Genomic DNA, 6,881 nt, shown 5'->3' with positions numbered 1-6,881 from the left:
CGGGGGGGGGGTCCCTGCAGGACCCCAGCTGCTTCTCTGGACCCCTGCCTCTGCACAGACCCCGCCCTGCCTGTCCTGAAGAGCGTGATGGGGTGGGGCTCCCCGGCCGCATCCCCTTTCACTTCGGCAGACCTGGGCACAGGCATGACCTGTCCAGACCAGTCCCGGCTTCTCTGCACTGGGTCTGATGAGAAGGTTCCCAGATGGGGGCGCATCTCGAAATACAAAGCACCACTGAGATGGAGGCAGGGAGCCAGAGACCCTTGCGCGCAGCGCCTTTCAGGGACCTTCAGGTGGAGAAGAAGAGGGAGGTGGACAAGTGAAGGCAGGGCGCTGCCCGGCGGGTGGAGCCAGGACGGCCCCCAGGTGAGCGCTGCCCGGCAGGTGGAGCCAGGACGGCCCCCAGGTGAGCCGCCAAGCTGACACCCTCACGGCGCCTGGGGCAGAACGCCGGGCTCAGACAAGCCGGTTCACTGTTGGTAGGTGTTCAGTCCCGGGGTCAGGAGTGACACTTGAAAGCCAGAAGCTGTAACTCATGATGTATGAAGAGGCCTGATCCTACTAGTCTAGAATCTTCCGTCACTGGGAGGGCCATCGCTGCTGTTTGCTGGCGCTGAGTCAGACTGGTGTGATGAGGAACCATGGGCTCAGAGACCAGATGTCCCCGGCGAGGGGCAGCCTGAAGCAAGTGGCAGGAGAGCAGTGTGAGCCCCTGGCTGAGGGCCACCCTCGACCCTGCTTGCGCAGGGTGGGCACCGTGGCAGCCGGCAGGCCCCCAGCATTCTCCAGAGGGACGCTAGGCTGGGGGAGCCGTACACGGGCTGTGGGGGGTCAAGGGCTCTCTGGGTCCCCCTGCTGCGGGTGGCTGACTCCTGGGGTTCGAGGGCAGCATCGCATGCTCCCCTCCAGGGGCACCCTAGGTGCTTGCTTGGCACTTGACGGATGATGGGAGGCCGCTGAGGTGAGGGAGGGGCAGCATGAGTCTGGTCTGGGCCCGGGGCTTCCGATCTCGCCCGCCTTCTGATCTCAGCCCCGCCGGAGTCGCCCTGGTGTGCCTGGCACCAGTGACGGTCTCCACTTCTAGAAGCACGAGGGCTCCAGCGGGTGACCGGGGATTCCTTGTGCACGGCCCTTCCACTGCCCTCTTGCTCCAACCTTAACAGGCCAGCCTCTCGGATGGAACCCTTCCTGAGCCCCAGATTCCAAGACTCTGTCTTCAAATCTTCATTCATTCAGATCCTGGAGCAAGCAGCCGCTGTGCTGCAGGGCAGGCCCGAGGGGACCCTTCTGCCTGGAGGGTATCCCAGGCCTGTGGACTTGCTCTGGGCTCCTCTGCGCTGCCGCCCCCTCCCCGCAGCCCTGGGGGGCCGGGGCAGCCTTTGCTCCAAGCCCTCAGCACTGGCAGAGGCAGGCAGCCCGCCCCAGGGTAGCCGGCCCCCTCGGCCCCCTCGTTCACCCTGCTCCCCTGGCTGGTGCCTCCAAGAGGGGACCTTTGTCTTCTCCTGACCAGTGATAGTTGCTTGTTACTTTAAGTATCTATAGCAAAATCTTACAAGACAGTATGTCTCACTCCAAACAGTATTATTAAACATGATAAATTACATATTAATTACAGAAGTTCAATATCATAAATTAAAAGGTGCCATCATTTTTTCTCAATGTAACTAAAACCTGTAAAACTTTCAGCAGGAAATCCAGATTATACTTAATCACACCACGTCAAGTCGATACTTCAGACAAAACTCCTATTTCACAACAGGTATTTTGCGTGAGAGCTTTCTTATTAATTCTGCAAGTTGCTTTTCAGCTGTTCACAAAACAGGTGGTCTGTTGATATTCTTTTAAAATTCATTGTTGAAATTTTTTCTTGTTTTATAAAAAGTTTGGACATAATTCCTGTCACTTCAACTCTAATTAGCTTCTAAAAAGATGGGAATTTCAGAATACAAATAGTTTTATATAAACTCATAATTTAAAGAAGTTTTCTGAAAGATATTTAAGTGTGGGGCAGTATTTTAAACATTTTTGTTTGAATTCCCTACTCTTATTTTCTTTAAAATAGTAATTTAAAATATTCAAATAATAAAATATTACTTCATGAACACACTCATGACCATTCTCTACTTTCCTTGTGAATGACTAAGTGATCTCTTGTGTGTGTGTGTACATGTGTGTGCATACACGTGTATGTGTGTGTATCTCTGACAAGTCTAATGAATGAAATCCTTTACTCCTCCACACACCTAACTGACCACCCATTCCCCATGCATATTGGACACAGGTTATTTTGTAGTAACTATGTGTGAGGAGCAGTGTTGCAAGATACATTTTCATGACCCATAACTTGCCATTCAAGTTGTAAAAATAGCTGACATGATATTTATTCAGATAGATTTACTGAGATATAATTCACATTCACCTCACCCATTTAGTGTTCAAATGCAGGGACTTCCCTGGCGAGCCAGCGTTTAGGACTCCACACATCCTCTGCAGGGGACACAGTTTTGATCCCTGGTCAGTGGAGAAGGCCCTGGCACCCCACTCCAGCACTCTCGCCTGGAAAATCCCATGGACGGAGGAGCCTGGTAGGCTGCAGTCCATGGGGTCGCTAAGGGTCGGACACGACTGAACGACTTCACTTTCACTTTTCACTTTCATGCATTGGAGAAGGAAATGGCAACCCACTCCAGTGTTTTGCCTGGAGAATCCCAGGGACAGGGGAGCCTGGTGGCCTGCCGTCTATGGGGTCGCACAGTTGGACACGACTGAAGTGACTTAGCAGCAGGGAAGTAAGATCCCACATGCTGCTTGGCATAGCCGTAAAAAATAAAGTGTAGAAATCCATGTTTAATGGAATCACTCTACTGTACACCTTAAACTAACACATTTTTAAATCAATTATACTTAGATAAGGAGGTTCCCTGGTGGCTCAGTAAAGAGTTTGCCTGCAGTGCATAAGACCTGGGTTTGATCCCTGGATCGGGAAGACCCCCTGGAGAAGGGAATGGCAACCCACTCCAGTATGCTTGCCTGGAGACTTCCACGGACAGAGGAGCCTGGTGGGCTACAGTCGATGGGGTCACAAAGAGTCAGACACCACAGAGAGACTAACACTTTCATACTTAAATAAAATTTAAATAGTTAAATATATACAAAATAAACTGTACAAATCCCACAGCTGTGTGACGGTCACGTGCCCCTCTCTGTCTGACTGAGGCTCCTTGAGGGACTGTGTTTCAGGCATTCGCTTCACTCATTAGTTCACCACGGTCCTGGGGGCATGATGGTCACAGGGGAGATTGGTATACGGTCTGGTGGAGGTAGGAGAATACTTGCCAACAAGTCTCTTGAGCACTCACGTGCACTGGGTGCAGAGCCTCTGGTGGGTGGCTGTGTCAGGGGTGGCACGGGGCTGGGGGACAGATTCGTAGTTATCCTCGGGATTGAGTTATCACAGCACAAGGCATTCCCCACTCCCTTGTTCAGTCGCTCAGTTGTGTCCAACTCTGCGACCCCATGGACTGCAGCACGCCAGGCCTCCCTGTCCATCACCATCTCCTAGAGCTTGCTCAGACTCATGTCCATCAAGTCGGTGATGCCATCCAACCACCTCATCCTCTGTCGTCCCCGTCTCCTCCTGCCTTCAATCTTTCCCAGCATCAGGGGCTTTTCCAATGAGTCGGGTCTTCGCATCAGGTGGCCAAAGTACTGGAACTTCAGCTTCAGCATCAGTCCTTCCACTAAGTATTTCCTTTAGGATTGACTGGTTTGATCTCCTTGCTGTCCAAGGGACTCTCAAGAGTCTTCTCCAACACCAGAGTTCAAAAGCATCAATTCTTCAGCACTCAACATATATGGTCCAATTCTCACATCCATACATGACTATTGAAAAAACCATAGTTTTGACTTGACTAACATTTGTTGGCAAAGTAATGTCTCTACTTTTTAATATGCTGTCTAGGTTGGTCATAGCTTTTCTTCCAAGGAGCAAGAGTCCTTTAATTTCATGACTGCAGTCACCACCTGCAGTGATTTTGGAGCCCAAGTAAATTCTTTCACTGTCTCCGTTGTTTCCCCAACTATTTGCCACGGGACTGGATTTCATGATCTTAGCTTTTGAATGTTGAGTTGTAAGCCAGCTTTTTCCTCTTTCACCTTCATCAAGTGGCTCTTTAGCTCCTCCCCACTCCCTGCCATGGGGCTCACGCTAACTGATGAGGTTGATGCTTGGACATGCAGCTCCTCCTGTTTCAGGGAGCCCTGTGGTCCCACCATTCCTCTCCGATGAGAGCCAAGTGCAGCAGGAGGGGTGAAGAGAGGGGACTGTAGATTTCTGCTTTTTCTTAGCTGCGGGGACTGAAGGCCATGCAGCCAGGGGAGACAGGCAGTCCACCCGGGACCTTTCACCTCAGGGACCTCACCAGCCAGTGAGCACAACCCAGTCTGGGCAGCAGAACTGACTGATGGTCAGACTGGTCCGCCCACTTTGGGAGGAACCCAGGGCGTCCCCTGGGTGGACACGCTGATGAGCCTTCACCTGGCAGAGCTGCCTTGTGAGTCCAGTACCACGATGGCTTCCGTCAGACAGGGCATGCCCGTGTCTGCACAATCGCACTCGCTGATGAGCAAAGAACCAGAGCTCTCATTAGACGGGGTGGTGCCTGCAGGCAAGAGCCATCACCCCACCAGACGGGGTGTTCCCCAGAAGGAAGGGATTATGTCACCCCCCCAGGGCAGGGGCCGAGCTAGCTTGTGCCTCTTCCCCGCCCAGCTCGAGCCCAGGCCCGCACCTGGCTTCATGCTGAGCCCCCAGGTCCTCTGGCGGGGGGGCTGCCAGCCTGGCCACGGCCCTGGGTGGAGCCAGACCCTGGCTGCAAAGGGCACTGTGGCAGCTGGCACGTGGGCGTGGGAGGTGCTGCTCGGGACAGTGGGGAGGGGGCCTGAGCCCAACAGGGTGGTGCTGCCCCCACGGGCACGGCCTCTGACGGCCGCGGGGGGCGGCGTGTGCAGTGAGTGGCCTCACGTGGATGCAACTGCTTCTGGCCCCAGGCCCCGGGCACGCGACTTAGCTCTTCCGAGCCTGTTTTCCCATCTGGAAAATGGCCACGATGGCCGTACCTCCCTCCGAGGGGGTTGTGGGGAGCAAGAGGGCACGGCCCGACCCCCCACACAACGTGTGCTCAGCAAACATCAGCTGCAGGCCCGTCCAGGATGGAGCTGAGGTGATGGGGCCCCCTAGCCCCAGCGCCCAGCTGAACCTCAGAAGGGGCTCCCCAGACCCCAGTTCCCTCCTCCTCTCCCCTCCACCACCACCCCCGCCAAATCCAGCGGCCTGTCACGAGCCTGGGCATCCGGCCCAGCCCCCACCACCGTCCTCACCCAGACTCCCACCCCCGGCCTTTGCACACACTGTTCCCTTGTCCGCTCCAGGGCCACTCCTCCAGGAAGCCTTCCCCGATTGCCTCTTCATTCCTCCATCAGTTTGTATCTTCTGGCCACATTCCTTCCCTCCAAGCCTGGCAACCATCTCCCCTCCTTGAGGGTGAGGACCAGAGTTGGTCCACCCCAGGTGCCCAGCACAGCGTGGGCCAGGGTGGAGAGGAGAACTGCCTTTGGCAAATATTTGTGGCACCAGACTGTGCTGGGCATCCTCTGAGGCTGGAGAAGGAAGATGCTGAGAGACAGGCTCACGCTGGGGCCCGCCTCCTCCCTACCAGCCTTCGCCCTCACCTGGCACCTCCCACCCCGATGGTTCCTGGGACCTGGGCGGGCCAGGGCGCGGTGTGTGGGGCCAGCACAGAGGGGGGCTTTGTCCCCAGGCCCCCGTGGGGCTGCAGCCAGGAGGAGGTGGACTCAGGTCAGGGTCTGGGAGACACACCGAGGCTGGGGCAGAGGGGCTAGAGCTCCGAGCTAAGCCCTGCCCTCCTCCCCTTCCCGCCTGCAACACCCTTACTTCCCCAGGGTTATCTCCTGCTCACCCTTCTGCCGTGTCACCTCCTCCAGGAAGGTCTCCCCGATTTCCAGGAGAATCTGATTGTCGTCCTCCGTCATAAAAAAATGACCAAAGCTAACCTTCATGGAGCTTTTACTGCCGCCAGACTTGGGGTAACTTCCATAACCACACCATTTTATTTACTCCTTAGAAGGACACACGAAGTGGTGGTACTATCGTCCCATTGCACAGATGAGGTAAGTGTGGCACAGGGAAGCTGAGATGCAGAACCAAGGTCTGAATCTTGACTGTCCTGCTTCTTGCTGAGCGCCGCAGAGCGGGGACCCCCTGTTGGAGGGTCTCTTCTTGCCACTGCGTCCTTACCACCAGGTATGGAGCCATCACGGAGGAAACAGGTTCAAGAACCCAGAGGCCCAGGAGGCTGAGCAGGGACAAGCCAGCAGATACAGCCCCCTGCGGCCTGGATCTCCCACACTCTGAGCCCTCAGGCCCACCTGGGGCCTGACTCCCATCCCTCCCTGTTCCCCAGAGCCTAGCATCTGGGGAAGGAAGACCACCATAGGCCACCTGGGAGTACCGTTTACTAGGCCACATGCAGTGGACGGAGCAGGCCTGGGTGAGCCTGGGCCCCTTTTTGGGAGGTGGGGGGTGCCAAGGGGGTGACGGGCAGTGAGGTAGGTGAGTTGCGGGGCTCAGGGCCTCTGAGAGGTGAGTGTCCACTGCAGCCCGTCCCCGGGCTCCAGGGAGAGCGGCCTCCGGCCCCAAGGAGGACAAGTCCCAAGTGGGGGTGACCGGGCCAGGGGCCGTTTTCCTGGAAGAGGCAGTCAGCCAGGGCTTCAGCTCACGAGCCTTTGGGGGTACTGGGGGGCGGCTGGGCTGGCAGTTCTGGGCTCCCCGGCGCCTCCCTGGCCTAGACCGGGGCGAGCAG

This window comes from Bison bison, unplaced genomic scaffold (assembly GCF_000754665.1).
Source record: "Bison bison bison isolate TAMUID 2011002044 unplaced genomic scaffold, Bison_UMD1.0 scf7180017864516, whole genome shotgun sequence".
Lineage (NCBI taxonomy): Eukaryota > Metazoa > Chordata > Mammalia > Artiodactyla > Bovidae > Bison > Bison bison.
The sequence above is the reverse complement of the archived record's forward strand: the minus strand, read 5'-3'. Positions refer to the sequence as shown.